We start from the raw sequence: 16,833 nt of genomic DNA, 5'->3' as shown, positions 1-16,833 counted from the left end.
AAAAGTTGCTGCATAGGCCAATCCGCTCATCAGCCACCACCCAGCCTATGCCTAGCCCATGCTCAACCAACATTGGTCACATAGCTACAACATAGCTTGCTCCTGGCAAGCTGCCCTTCGGCCACCTCTGCTTGGCCTAACCACCATCGACACTGATGATACCACCCTCTTTAGCCACTAACATCATAGAGAAAAACCAACCTACCACCTGGCTACCACTACTCAACATGACATCTTCTTGCGGTCCAACATCACCATCTCGACTGATGACATCACTTGATGGGTAACTCATGTCATCTTCATAGGCCCCTCTATTAATGTCATTTTACGGTCAACTAATGTCATTTATCGACCTACTAATGTCATCTTTCAGGAAACTAGATTTTTTTCTAGCAATGGGCAATTGACAACCCTACAACCATCAAATTTTTTGCAGTCATTATAATTTTCCAGAAATCTTGATTTTGGAGCAGCAATTGGTTTTTTGGACATAACATGCATATACAGAGGTCTTTTTTTGATTTGAAAGAAGTGCTAGAAAGCTAGTTCTGAGAAGGACACAATGACATGGTTTCATTTTGTTCTAAGTTTGTTTGAGTTCCTATTTTTGGCATTGAAGTAGAGGCTTTAGTTTCCTCTCTCTCTAGATCCAGAATCCAGGTTCTCTTCTCAGTTTCTATGCTTTCAATAGTTGTTTCTTTGGTATTTGAGGGATATATTTATACATTATGAGGGGGAGCATTTTCTTTTCTATAATTTACTTTGGAATTGACCCTTCTACTTCCATCTTCTTCTCTCAATGGTAGACTCTTATGTCACCTACCTTGCACCTCATAACTACTAGACTTGGAAAGGATAGATGACTAGATTGCTTATGGAAAAGGGGTTATGGTCATGCCTCGATATGGCTTAGCCACTTCTATAGAGGCCTTGTGAGGTTCTTATGCAGTGCAATAAAATGGATGAGGCAATGCGCCTCATTGCAATGAATATTTTAGATGGGTTACTATTTTACATAGATGGTTTGAATACACCCAGAGCTATGTGAGAACTTTTCCACCTTGTTTGACACAATGAATCAATTCAGGGTTCTACAGATAGATGTAGAGTTCACCTCCTTGATTCTTGAATCATTCACTAGCATTGAGAATTTCTTGATGAAATTCAAGTCTCTTCAATCTATTTTATACCTGCTTCTTGAAAGACAAAGTCAGATGATGAGTGTATCTTTCTGATACTCTCAAAGCTTTGAGGTCCTTATTAGATTTTCACTTCTACCTTCTACTCCACTATGTATGCTCTAGGTGCATGATATTTTATGCCCTCTTTTTAGACAATCTATGATAGGTTAACTCGTGAACAATCCAAGCTCATTTAGATGGATTCACTTACAGGTTCACAGTCATAGGCATTGCTTGCCAAGTCATCCTAGGATACATAGAAGCCAAAGAAGATATCAAATTCCCCTTCTTAGCACCCTATTGTTTCATCACCTTCTTATAAGAAGGAGAAAAAGAAGGCTAAGACTCCTACCTATTCCTATTTTCAAAAGGGACCTCATGATTAGTCACATTGTTTTGAGAAGAGATTTGATGGCTATGAGAAATAGATTGCAGATTTGCAAGCTCTTCTTCAGAAGAGCACTGTTTCATCTCAATCCTCTTCTACCTCATAGGGGTCTACCTTTCAGTCTGCTTCCATCTCTTTGACATCTACACCAAATTTTGGACAGGGTCATGCATTACAGGCTTCTGCTACATCCCCTTCCTAGGTCCCTTGGATACTGGATTCACACGCTTCTCACCATATGGAATCTTCTCAAGGGGTCCTCTCCACTATTGAGGCTTCTCTCGTTCCTCATATTCTCATGGGGAATAACACTGCCTTAAAAATCTATGGGAAAGGTTCAGTTGGCATTTAGGGTGGCACATTCAATGATGTATTATATGTTCCATCTCTATCTACAAACCTTCTCTTGATTTATCATATTACACACAATGGATTAGGGAAGATGGTTGAGTTCACAATAGATTCAATCTCCATTCAGGATAGTACAATAGGAGGCCTTATTATTGCAAGGACAATAGATCATACCACCCATCTCTACACTTTTTTTGCACTTTGGTCCACCATCTCCACTATTGGAGCACAACTCTTCTCTTTCATGAGAGCATCATGTGGTGCAGTTAGGACACTTGAACCTTTGTATTGTTCTTGAGATCACTATTTTGACTACCACACCACATCTAGTTGAGGTTTTTTCTCTTTAGCAAGATTCTTCTTCCACTTTGTCGGGCCCTCCAGCTCCATTCATCAAGCCTCCAGGTGTACTTGTTGAGGATTCTATAGAGGACATTCATGACAGTGTTAGCACACCTGCATTGGGGATTCCCTTTCTGGATCCTCATGTTTTCTCCTCTAAGAATCAATTAGGCCTTCTAGTCTTTTAGGGGTTTCCTTATTTTGTGCCCTTGTTTCTTCTACATTGGTGTTCCACTAGTTTTCTGATTTCTATAGGGGCTCCATCATTTTGGGGGGGCTTTGGTGTCTCTTCTCTCTCTCATGGGGGGGTGTTGTACTTATGGTTTTGAGAGAGTCTCTTGAGCCTTTTTTTTTTTTCATCTCTTTTTGGAGAGGAGTTTTTCCCACTATGTTTTCTCCTTTGTCTCCAGTTTATAGAGATTTCCTTGTTTTAGGTACCTGATTAGGCCTTGTTGCCAGGACCCATTTTTTTTATTTCTTAGCTTTGTTAGGTTTCTTACCTCTTGAACTTTGCTTAAGGGGGGGTGTTAGAGTAATTATTTGTTATGCTTATTAATTTGATCAGGTGGATTTAATTAATTAAGTCATTTATTACTCTAATTACTTAAGCTTTCTCTTAGGTGCATATAATTAATATTTTATATTAATTATAATACACAGACCTATTTTTCTTTCCCTTTAGGGTTTTGTTCACCTTTAAGGTTGAACTTTTGTAATTTTTGTTTTCATAACTTGGAATACAATTTCTCTCTCACACCATTGAGATTTTTCATGCTCTATTTTTCCCTTTTTTGGTTTCTCTTCAGTATAGGTTACTTGCATGCATGTGTTCTTGGCAATTTGTGAGGTTAGTTTTCAAAACTTCTACAATTATATGATGTGATCTTGAGGGTCTCGAGTACCCAAGTACTTTTCATATTTAGGTATCTCTACTCTTTTTGGAAAAGGAGGCATGAACATGTTCTTAGAAATGGTGAATGGGAAAATTGCATCCAATGAGTATTTCATAGTGGGTTTGTATTTGATGAAGGATTCTCCCCTTAATACCACAACACACAATATAAATAACACACTTTAAGATAACAAAATATGGGTATCTTATTATCACTGCAAATGCAAAACTTTGAAATTACAATATGAAAACCCACATTAGCATTTTCCTTACAACAATCTACAAGATATAGTTGAAACTATCACGCATAACTATTGTAGACAACCTATAGGCCTTCCTTATATAGGAATCTTTTGCACTTGAGAAAGTTCTAGACACTAAGCCCTAACCCTTGAGGTCAACCAACCTCATATTATATCATTTCATTACACTTTATTACATAAGGTTGAATCAAGATAATTTACAAATTACATGTTAAAATGGATTCACTTCTGGAGACCATAACTAGAAAACCATTGACCTAATGGGCTATTGTAACCCCATTCTAGAGTTCTTGGCTACTGATCTACATTAGTTTATTGTGAAAGTGTTTTTCAATTAAGGTTTCACCTTATTTTGGAGTCATTTAGGCCTTCATTTCTAGACTTGAAGTTTGGATAGCCAAAATTTATACCAATAGTTTGTAATAGCTGCACCAAAAAATATGATATGGAAATATAATGTTGACATAAAGGTCAATTTTTCTATCGGTGACTCAACACTTATTCAATTGGTTACATTGCTACTAAGTTCTACAGTTGCTACCAAGCTTATTATTTAGTTTGTAGTATTAACCAAGTGATTTAGTTGTTCCCAAGCCAAGTAGTTAGAATGCAGTGTCTACCAAGCACCTGAGTTAGTTTGCAATGTTTCTTGAGCTACATTGTATTTACTAAGCTTTGAAGACAATTTTTAGTGCAAACCAAGTGTAATAGAGGCTACCAAGCTAGTTAGTGGAAGTGAAGAGGATCGTAGTGTTAATCGAGCTTTGTAATGTTAACCAAGTCCAATAGTGTCTACCAAGCTCATAGGGTTAATGAAGTATATCTAGTGTTGATCGAGTCATGTAGTGTCAATCGAGTGATCTAGTTGCTACCTCATTTCTTAGAGTTCACCGAGTCATACAATTTTGACTAAGTTTAAGCTACTTAGAAGTGATTTTTATTGGCCAAGCTTCAAATTCAACTAAGTGCCAAAGATTGTTGAGCATTGATAATATTTGTTGAGTATCAGAACATCACCGAGTTTGTCTTCAGAACTCGAGTTATAGCAGTTGAGTTGACTTTGTGAATTATGATAAAATTGGTATTGTAGCTAACTCTAGTAAATTATGATTTGGATTGGTATATATGTAATGCATTATATCTTATCCAAGTAGGAAGAGAAGAATATATGATGATAAGAATTGTGAATTAAAGAAGGTACAAGCAATATAAGGGACAAAAAATATTTATCTATTATAGTAAGGTGATCATTGCAATATAATAAATCTCAACCAACAAATTAGAGTTGTAGATCAAATATTAGCCACTAGTTCATCCTAACAGGTGCACCAGTCAAATCCTTTAATAGGGTAGACTTAACAATCTTTGCTAAATTTCTTAATCGAGTGCACACTTCATTGTATGTTTGTAAATCCTTTAACAAGGTGGACCTCACAATCCTTATTGCTCCTCATATGGAAGACCATAATAAGTGGTCAATTATAAGCCTTAATAGGTTAACTTTATACTACAGTACTAAAGCTTATGGGTATCATCCTCACCCCAATTTTACTTTCTAATTAGAAGGTTTTTAGGTTACCATATCTCATGTCAAAGTGTTATGAATTTTTATTTTCTTTCATTCTTTTATGCATGCAATTAGATTAGAATATTATATGAAGGATTAATTGGTGAAGTAAGATAAAGTTTTATTGGTTCCTGATTCACCCCCCCCCGCTCTCGATAACCTTGCCTACATTATATTTCCAACAATTGTTATCAAAGCTCTTAGGTTCTCACATTAGAAGTTTAGCAGCTTGATAAAATATTAGAGGCAATGGAGGTATATAGGCTAGATAAGGCTACTGACAATGAAAATTTGGCTCTTCAATTGGCCATTGGGAAACTAAAGAAAGAAAAGGAGAAACTCTCTAAATCATTGAAAAGAAGGAAATATCTTGCAATACAAATGAATGATAATCTCTACACTGAAGAAAGAATTGAAGATATATATCTAGAAATAAATTCAAATGAAGATGTTGAAGCAATCAAAGACCTATTAGAAAATAATTCAATCTTCAAGAATAATTCAAAAAGTTGAAAAGAGAACGAGAAATTCAATAAGCTAGATTATGTGAAGTCATGGAAGAAAAAGACAAAGCCAAAGAAGAGATGGAAAAAAACAACAATGAAATCCAATGTCTATTCCTTCAACAAGAAGACTTCCTTGATCAACTCACTAATGAAAATGAAGAAGTTATGACTTTAAGATCATAGAATGAAAGTCTACAGAATGATCTCAACCTATATAAGAATGATGAAATCTTAGAAAAGCATGAATCAATTGAATGAACAAAGTCAATACAGACATAAAGGCAAAGCTACAATAGGATACATAGAATAAGGTGAACCATCTTAGCAAGGAGCTCAAAAGAATTAAAGACCTACCTACAATAATTGTGGTAAGATAAGTCATACATCAAACAAATGTTGGAGTAATGGTAAAGCTAAGTTCAGAGAAAAGTGTTACATTTGCAATAAGCATGGTCATAGAGCAAGTGAATGTAAAGAGAAACCTAAGTTTGATGGTACATGTCACAATTGCAAGAAGCAAGGATACAAATATTCAGAGTGCAAAACCAAGTAGTGGAACCCAGCAAAATAAATTGTGAAAGGGATATTTGGATGGGACTACAACACATGGTGTAGATGTCACTACTATGGTGAATTTGGGCACACTGGAGAAAACTGTGTGAAACATCATATGAGGAAAAGAGATACTATTGAGAGATGTTTTATTTTTGCAAAACTTAGACATCTTGCCAAGAACTATATGAATATAGGTAGAATTGAAGATGAAAAGAAAGCCAAAGCTAATAATATCTGAAAACAAATGAGGCAATAATGGGTACCAAAATCTCTAAAGAATGAAACCAAGATCATGAAGTGAATGAAATCCAAGTCAATGAGTTGGATGGGTCAATCATTTTAATTTAGTTCCTTATCAAGATCACTAGAATTTTGATTTATAAAAGTAATCTAATGTCAGTTCTAGCTAGCAAGCAGAATGATCCAATCAACATTCAAGATACATAGGGATCACCAAACTTGATGAAAAGTAGGAGACCTTCCTAAGAAAGTTCAAGTTGCAAGACCTTGTTGAACAAGGTTGGGTTGAATATTGTTGCATACAAAAATTGGTAGTTCCTATTGAGTGATGGTGACTCTACTAAGGTGTAGATATCTCCCAAGCACAAAAGAAAAAGCCAAGTGGAGGATAGTCTGTCACTGAGTGAGTATGAAGTACGAAGCATTAATTGCAATTGAAAGGAGGAAATTCATTAAAAGGATGAGACTGAAGGAATTTTTTTTACTGTGAATTTCCATAGCTATTTGTGTAGAGTAATTTTGAGCAAACTGAGTATTTGTTGTTGAATAATTCTTAAAGTTTTCAAAAACTCTACCAAGCATGGAATCTTCAAGTAGCAAAGAGAAGAAAGGATTTGAAGTGTTGATTCATGGAGTTGACTAAAAGGCACCTAATTTCAAGTTGAGTCCAAAAATTATAGTGTTACTCAATCCAACTATTGCACAATCACAAATTCTACCTAAGGTATTACTCGTGCATGACATTAGTTCCTTTTATAACTATTTTATCCAAGAACTTGGAAACCCTAGAGATGAATGAAGCATTCAGGGAATTGTGTGTGGATGGTGCATTGAAGCCTAGACATCAACATTTGGAAACCAAGGGTTTGACTCACATTTCTCATATGCCAAGAGACTTTCAAGTCAAGTAGATAAGATATATTCTAGGTCATGTTTACAATGGGAAGTTATGGTTGGAATGACCAACTCAAATTATAAAGAAAATGATTCATAGAATCACTAGACTTCCAATGCTTAATAAAGTGAAGACAACCAAAACCCTAGGTTGGGTCTAATTGGAAAAATAGACTCTTATAGAGTGGGGAAGAAGAGGAATGAAGATTAGTGAAGTAACTAACATGGAGCTAAAGTTTGGAATTCATGTAATTGTGCACAAGATTTATAGTTCTAGTTGGTTGAACAATGTATCATGCAAAGCTATTTTTCTTGCATACAAGGTTGTGAAGAATAACCTATCCTTTGACTTTGTCAAGTTACTGTTGAAGCAATTCAACAAAAACATGGATAGCATCAGAGGATAAAAGAATAATCCACGTAAGTTCAAATCTCTTTTAACATGTTTATTCTTCTTTATTCATAACTTTTTCCCTTCCAAAGGTATAGTAGTATGGAGGAAGGATGTTTCTATTTTTTTATCAAATCAATGAGTATATAGTAGAGATGGGTGAATTTTTTTATAGCATCATGGATAACTAATTTGAAATATTTAAAGAGAAGATGAACAATAGATTTAGGATTCCTAAGAAAATTGTAGTAGACTACAAGGATGATATCTATTTTATGGTGGACTATGACAAAAGTACACATTCAAGCAGTCAAACCTTGAGTGGCATGGGTTAAGCCTCTAGAGTACGAGGTTAACATTGATGACACTAAGGATATCATAGAGGCTCTGTTGAATGAGCTTGTGGATCCTAATGCCACATATTTCTAAACATATGATGATGCTAAGGCAAGAATTGAGCTTTAGATCAAGCTACCTCAAGTAGTTAATAAAGGAAGGAAAAGAATAGAGAACATACTAAAAGGCACAAAGCAAGCAAGTTCTACTATAATGCTTACCGAGGGAAAAGGTGATGACATAGAAGATGATGAAGAAGAAGCCAAATCTGAGGAAGAGAAACCTCTCTTAAATCAACCATGACTTCATCTCCCATCTAAAATTCCTTATACCACTTTTTTATATCTATCATAGCCTTATACTATATATTCATCTTTGTAATGTGCTTCCTCACCTCCTTATGGATGTTCTTAAAAATTTTGACAAATCTTTTACATCACTATTACTTATCTCTTCTTTATCCAACTACCTCAAAATAGAAGCATTTCTAGGAATGCTACCATGTACAATCTCGAATTGTGATTACGTTGACAGAATTATTATATGCAAATTTTTCCTATGATAAAATTAGATCCCAACCCTTTGGCTTATTTCCAACCAAGCATATTAGCAAATTCCCCAAACTTTGGTTGACAACTTCTATTTGTTCATCAGCCTATAGATGATGGAATGAACTAAACTTCAAATCTATCTTCAATTTCTTCCTCAATGTACACAAAAAAAAACCAATAAACATGGTATCTCAATCATAAACTATACTCTTTGGAAAACCATGTAGTTTTACCACTTCTTTGGAGAAGAAGAAATGCTTAATTACATGAACACCATCACTAGTCTTCTTATAAGGAATGAAATGTGTCATCTTAAAAAATTTGTCAACCACCACAAATCCCAAATCATCCCCTCATTGTGTCCTTTTTAAACCAAAAATAAAATCTATGTTGGCATCTTCCCATAGATTCTTAGGTATAGGTAACAGCTAATATAACCCAATATTTTTTTTCACTCATTCACCATCTCACATACTCTACAACTTTGTAGAAACTTCTTCACATCATTTTGCAATTGTGGCTAGCAATAACTCTTTGCAACCAAATTAATAGTTTTATCTCTACCAAAGTGTTTAGCTAATTCTCCACTATGCTTCTCCTCGATGAAATTTTCTCTCATACAACTTTGGAGAATGCAAAATTGACTTCCCTTAAACAACATATCATCTTGGATTATGAAATTGAACCACTTTTTCTTCTCAAGTGTAAAAAATTTTGTACAATGTTTTTAAGCCTCACCAAAATTAGGATCCTCCAGCTATGAATTATTGAGTTCCTTTAACCCAACCACCTCAATCTACATTTCTATCAACAAAAAGTGTCTAATATTAAGAGAATTTGCAACTTTTTAGACTTCCCACTTCTATGTTTCAAACAAATATATAACTCTACAAAAACTCAACCCATTTTAAATGCCTTTAATTTTATTTTCCTTGACTATTCAAATATTTCAAAGCTTGATGATAAGTATACAAAACAAACTCCTTATGGAGAAGATAGTGTCTCTACTTCTTCAATGCCTAAACTATAGCATAAAACTTTTGATCATAAACATAATACTTTCTTTTCGCATCATTCAATTTCTCGTTGAAATAAGCAACACATCTACCTTCTTGCCTCAAAATAGCTCCTATTGTAGTTTCACTAGCATCATAGTCTACTTAAAATACCATATTAAAATTTGGAAGTGCTAAAAAAAGCTTCTCTATAACTTTCTATTTCAACAAATGAAACTCTTATCTACTCCTAAAGTCCACTTAAATTATCTATCTCCTATCATTATTTTAGTCAAGGATTTTAAAAAATTGATAAACCTCTGATAAATTTTTTGAAAAAAACTAACCATTCCATGAAAATATCTTACCTTAGTCACACTCTTTGGAGTAGGTCATTCAAGGATAGCCTTCACTTTCTCAAGGTCTATTTTTAGAACTTCTATTGATGCCACAAATCCCAAGTACACCAACTCCTTCGCAAAACTACACTTATTCAAATTTATCAGTAAATTTTCCTCCCTCAACTTATCAAACACCTTATGAATGTGCATAAAAAATTCTCCTCCAATGCCTTACTAAAGATCAAAATACCATATAGGTAAACAATGAGAAACTTACAAAGAAACTCCTTGAGTACCTCATTCATTAGTCTCATGAGAGTGCTCAGTGTGTTGTGTCTTGATTTAACAAGATTTGAACTACCCAATAATAATAAAAATATGTCTAGGGTATATCTACTTCCCATATTCAACAAACCTATGGAGACATAAGGGCCAACTATAAGGTTGAATTCCTTCTTCACTTCAGGCTCTACAAGACCTAGTTGGATAGACCTTAGATTCATCCATATGGTATCAATTGCTAAAATATAAATTTGAATAGGTATTAAGTAGATGAAAAAACCAAATCACTCTATGCTCATGCATTGACAAAGACATGAAATAGCTAATATCATGACATATGAGATTCATAAGCTAAGTGCAGGTATCCTTTTCACCTCTACAATATTAAATAGAGAATTATTTTGATTATGAATTGATATTAGCATAACCCATGTATGAAACAACAAGAGACATGTAGATCTTGTAGTTGATCAGTGCCCTATCCATTGGGTATTCCAAAAATCACAACATACATCCAGATATTGGTGATCTATCCATTCACTTTGTGAATTAGACATCTATATTCAAATTGAATCTCAGACTCATCAGATCCTTCCATGAAATATGTAATTCTATCAAGATACATCAAGCAGTTACATGATGCTTTGAATCAATGGAAGAAAAACATCAAGGCATACAACTCTAAAGTAGTTGTAACTAAGATCTACAATCTTCTATCATAAACCATAAAATATCACAAACAATGGAGATAGGAGATAAGAATCATAATGAAAATGATTTCATTTGTTGCTTTCGTATTTGTTTATTTGAAATTAGTATATTCAAGATGCATATTGTTAGGAATAAGGTGTCTCAACCTTCGATAATTCCTATTCTTATTATTTGTTTTATAGAATGTATTTCTTGCAAATAATGTTGATCTGTCAGGATCTTGAATTGTGTATAAGGAGATCATAGCTAAAATGGTTATGAAAGATTCCTATGACACATAAGAGCTATGTCATAAAGATTCAATGACAGGTGAAGACATGTGGCAACTGATAAATTTGAGTACTGTACACTCTATCCCAATTTTTTGGGGTTCTTATTTTCTCAGAGAATGGTAAAACCCTAATTTGGTTACCTTTGGGAGTAGCCCTAAAGTGAAGCCCATGTTATAAGAATTTTTAGGGTTGTGAAGAGAAGGGATGCAAAAAAGTGTATTGTTGGTACTGTGAGTTTCTACTGGAGTCTTTTGTTGTCGCTGTTGAACTTGCATTGCAAGTGTATTGTAACCTTGTGTTGAAGATAATACATTGTGCAAGTTCTGGAGGGGTAGGGTTGTTTTATCGAAAGGTTTTTCCCCATCAGAAAATCTTTGTGTTATGTGTTTGTTTCTCTTTCTATTTTCTTTATGCTTGGTTGGCTGAAATATTGTTGTTTACATAATATTGAATCTGTAAGTGTAAAAGATTTTAATAGGATTTGCACTATACTTCTCTTAAGAGATTAGTGTAGGAAGTTATTTCTGCACTTGAGTTTCCTTACACATATAACTCGTAAGATACCTAATAGATCTAAACTAAACCATATAATTTCATTACTGTTGTTTATACATGAGAAAATACTGAAGAAAATGATAGAATCATAGCTATGTAACTTGTCCAAAAGTCTAGAACCAACCTATCCAACCCTATACAAAGAAAAAGAAAGAGAAGATATAGGTGAATGAAAATCCTAGATCTTATATGAAACCAATACTTGAACACTTGAATCTCCACCAATTTTTGGTGAAAATTATCTCTCATCTCTCTACAATTGAAATTTGGATCAAATCTCATCATTCTGCTCCACAAACTTGCAAATATCTCTTCATCAATGATGGGAAAACCCTTTTTGATAAACATCAGATCTACTACCAAAATATTGTCAAAATTCCCATTAAACTAATTTGGAGAGAAAATAATACTACTAGCAAGACCCTCTCCAAATTTGGCAGATACCCACTTCACCATTTTGTCACAAACTGATTCTAAACTACCTAACCAGAAATCAATTGGAATTGGGGCACCTTGGAAAAATATATAAATAAATATTACCCACTATTACCTATGTAAAATTTGATGGAAAAAATTGAAATTAAAATCTAAAATCTTTTTGTTGATATATGATGGTCATATATTGGCGCAAAAACCAGGTCCAAGGTGTCCATTTGAAGTTCGAGGTTCAAAATTGGTTAACACACCCTTTGAAATATGTAAATATTTCCTTTATTATAAAGTTAAAAATTTATTGTAAAACTTAGAACTTTAATTTAAAATGTCTACATACTCATAAGAAGGAAATAATAATACAAATTTATTATTTTAGAACTTAGAATTTTAACTCCTTTTTGCATTTTAGGTCAAACTTTGGTTGACCAACCCAACACATAGTATGATGTGATTGGTCATCTAATCCCTGTCATTGTCACATCAACCACTCCATCAATATCCACCAGAATCCACTACCACCTAGGTGCCACATGGTGCATCCTAATTTATCCACGGATTGCCATCTTTGGTTGGGGCCACTACCACATGGAAACCTCTGATTGGGTTGCTTTGTCACATGAGTTAACTTCTGAGTGCCTTCCCATGGTGAGTAAGCAATGACCATCAATCTAATGACACATGGTGAAATTTTGTGCATTGATCTAAAATCACTCATCTACCACATGTCGCAACATTTCTTTGTTACATGGCTCGTTAGTACCTTGCCACATCATCGTGACTATGTGACAGCTTAAAATGTGTCACCTCAGTCCACATCATCACCTTGATTAATGTGCCATATCTCACTGCACCACATTAGCACCTCATACATGCTCAAGTGTTTGCCTTCCACATCATCAGGAGATAGTGACATTTTGCTACATGTCTTCTTTGTTTAGTTATCTACCTTGAGAAGCAATGACCTTCGATCTGATGACACATGGTGAACTCTGGTACATTGATCTAAAATCACTCATCTACCACATGTCGTAACATTTCTTTGTCACATGGCTCATTAGTACCCTGCCACATCATTGTGACTATGTGACAGCCTAAAACATGTCACCTCAATCCACATCATCACCTTGATTAATGTGCCATATCTCACTGCACCACATTAACACCTCATACATACTCAAGCAGTTTCCTACCACATCATTAGGAGATAGTGAAATTTTGCTACATGTCTTCTTTGTTTAGGTATCATCCTATCTGTTCACAATTTTCTACGTCATCATCTATTCAAGAACATCTATTCAAATTTAACCTTTCATACTCACCCAAATGGCCTAGGCCCACACACATAAAGGGTTTCTTGTCTCAAAAGGAACATGCCTTTTAGATTGTTCTTGTATAAAAAGAGCTAAAACTTTCCTCACAAGGTGAATGTGGGATAAAATAGATGGACAAGATTTCTAAGCCTTTATACCCAGCTGAAGAAGTAACATCTCTCAAACTGGGGAGGAGGTCAAAAATTTTTTTTCAATGTGTTGCACTTTCTAAAATAGCTACTAATCCGTTTGAAGAAATTACATACTCATATTTTTTGCCTTTGTCCTTCCAATATACTATTGGCTCATCCCAGTGTGAAGTAATAGAAGCTATTGACACATTTTTTCTGAGAAAGACCTAGATTTCCTTCATCAATGCACGATAATTAGTTAAAAGGCATCTCTCTAATCCATACGCATCAAGATCTACACTAACTAGCTATACACGCATCATGGATAGAAAACTTGAAAATGTAAATTCTAGTTTTTAGTGATAGTCATGATCAGGCATATGGATAAGGAGAAGATCCTTGAGTAAGGTAACATTTTAGTTATCACTAGTGGAAAATGTAAGGCACCATCAATGAGAAAGGTTTCAGGTAGCAGCTTCACCATTTATTTCAACACAAAACTATTTACATACTTATCAAAATTTTGATAAGCTCCTTTGAATCTTCCCTCCATCCTTTACATATCAAACTTTGTCAAAGGCATATGAAGAAAAGGTGAAATGATTAAATAGTTTTAAAATGCCCCAATGCACTTGTAAGATAGTGATTCCTTTGTTTTTTTTTTCTTACTTTCCACTCCCTTCACTTCTAGATTTCTTTGTGTGCTATTCCTTGCGTATAAGAAATCAAAATGAAAATTCTTTATTCAAATTTGGTGCATAAGATGTAGTGTCTAATTTTTGCGTTGATAACTTCAAACACCTCCCCTGTTCCCTTATCAAGCATTGCAACACTAGGAAAATCTCATAGCACATAAGTAAAAGAAAAGAAAATGATCCAATCAATTTCATTGCTTCTTCAATGTGTAAAACTAGTCATATGTTTCCTTTATTTCATGTGATTCTATGTGTAATAAGAAAGGGTCGAGGACTAATAATTTTGTTAGGAAATTGGTCTTCCCAAGATGGTTCCAAAATGATAGCATCCCATAATTTCTTAGGAGTCGATTGAACTATGGTTGAATAGTAATATCACTATATTCTATATATTTCAGATGTCAAATGACATATTTTTTTGATGGTGATACATCAAGGGGCTTTCCAGCCTTGAGTTCCTTGTTACATTCCAGCATTATAGCATCACATTCATCAATCTTTGTTTGAACTACTTAATCATTATCCATTTTCTTCTGCGATATTAAAGAGTCCTCATTTATGTCAGATGTCAATGAAGTCAACACATTTTCTCCTCACAAAAAATATTTTAGAGTTATATTCCTTTTGCACCAACACTTTGATCATTTCAACTTTATGTAGTCACAATTGACTTTTGGCTTCCTAGGCATCATATTAATAAATAAGAACATCACCCTTGTCCCCTTGGCTTGATATCACAACACCATTGGAATCAACCATGATTAAAAAAATTAATTCAATGGCATATGAGGAAACTCCTCCACTGCCTCATATATTTATCCCATAGATAAAAATTTCATAACACTCTCTTATGAGAATGGTTTGATAAAAAAACTTGACAAGGAAATCCATTACTAAAGTGGATCTCACCAATTTCAAACCTTAAAATTCCTTATATATGTTCAATACCTCCTCCATTCTTCACTATGTGCGTATTGGTGAAGTTGATGAAAGATCAACCCCACAGCTCCTAAGAATTACCTACATGCAAACACCTATCATAGAAAGAGAGAAGCAAAAGCTATGGAGGCTAGAATTCTCAGATCCATAGATGAGACATTCTAGATGGGAAAAAGAGAAATTACTATAATCAAAAGTGAATGAATCATGTCTATAGTGAGAGATCATCCTTATAAATAAGATCGAAACCATAAAAAGGTCTAACCTAAGTTGCATCATAATAATTAATAAAATAATTAATTATTAGATGCCTAAAGTTTAGCTTAATAAAACTAGAGTTGATTAGGAAATATCTAATTACTCTAACAGCCCCCCTTAAGATAAACTTAGAGAGTAGCTAAAAACCAAGAAACTACTATAGAACTTAGATTTGGGTCCCTAGAAACAAAGCTTGATGAGGTACCCAAGCATAAACAAATCTATAAAAAAAGGAGAAATAGATAAACCCACATGGTAAAAACCCTACTCCAAAAAGAGATGGAAAAATATGCTAAAATAAACTAGTGAAGGACTAAAGAAGCCTTCAAAATAGGGAATGTCCCAAAAGATAGGAACAAAAGATGATCATGAAGAACACCATTGAAGCAGGTAGAAGTTGCAAAGCTTTGTCAAAAGTAACTACTAATTTGAAGAACCTCCACTGAAATAGAACTTGACTAGGTAGAGAAGACTATAATCTACATCGAATCAGGAGGCATACAATAGAAAACAACTAAACTAAAATATACAGATGGCATGAAACATCAAAGCCTAAAGAGTTGATCAATTGAACATGGAAGGTTGCAACTAAAGTAGGAATGAAAAGAAGAATGTCTATATGGTAAATGATTCTTCTCACTGAAATGCATAGGTACCCAACCACTGCATTCAACTAAGACATAGGAACAAATACTGAATACATAGATCACTCCATCGAACCAAGGAAGCATGAGAAACAACACAAGAACCCCCCCAATGAAGACAAGGGTGAGGTGATAGGAAACTGGAAAGTGGACCAAAAGAACTGCATGTCAAGGAACCACAATCAAGATCCATAAAAGAGTACACATGTGTGTACTGAGGTGATAAATCTCAAACATGCCATGAGGCTAATGTCACAGAAGGGAAAATCACTAGACAAAGGAAGATGACAAACAAATCCAAAACATCAACCCCCCATGGCACATTAATCATATACAATAAGGCACAAGACATAATAAGTTGTATGAGTGTCCTTAGATGACACTACTTGAATTAGAAGGCAAAACAAGGAAAAACTACTGAAATTAAAATGCAAATGCGATATGACGCTTTATCTCAGTATGTTTGCAAGAATGCATACAAATGATGTCTAAATAGACCAGAAGAGACATAAGGCTGATACAATAGATAGTACAACCCATGAAAAAATTATTTGAAGCAACAAAATCTATCCTTGGACCTAAAACAACCAAGATATCTACTAGAATAAAATTATACAAAAGACTGAATAGAATGTGCTTGGAGGAAAATTTGGAAAAATAACAAGCATCACTAGAAAGATCTCAAAAAGACCTTTCCAATGATATAAAGAATTCCCAAATTAGAGATCGGATTCTCAATATATGTCTCCTAGAGTGCAAAACTATATTCTTGACTTTGACAGTAGAAAAAACCATTAAAATTTAAAAA

The sequence above is a fragment of the Cupressus sempervirens genome, chromosome 7 (assembly GCF_028749045.1).
Source record: "Cupressus sempervirens isolate cs-2001-9-10 chromosome 7, ASM2874904v1, whole genome shotgun sequence".
In the NCBI taxonomy this organism is placed as follows: domain Eukaryota; kingdom Viridiplantae; phylum Streptophyta; class Pinopsida; order Cupressales; family Cupressaceae; genus Cupressus; species Cupressus sempervirens.
The sequence above is the reverse complement of the archived record's forward strand: the minus strand, read 5'-3'. Positions refer to the sequence as shown.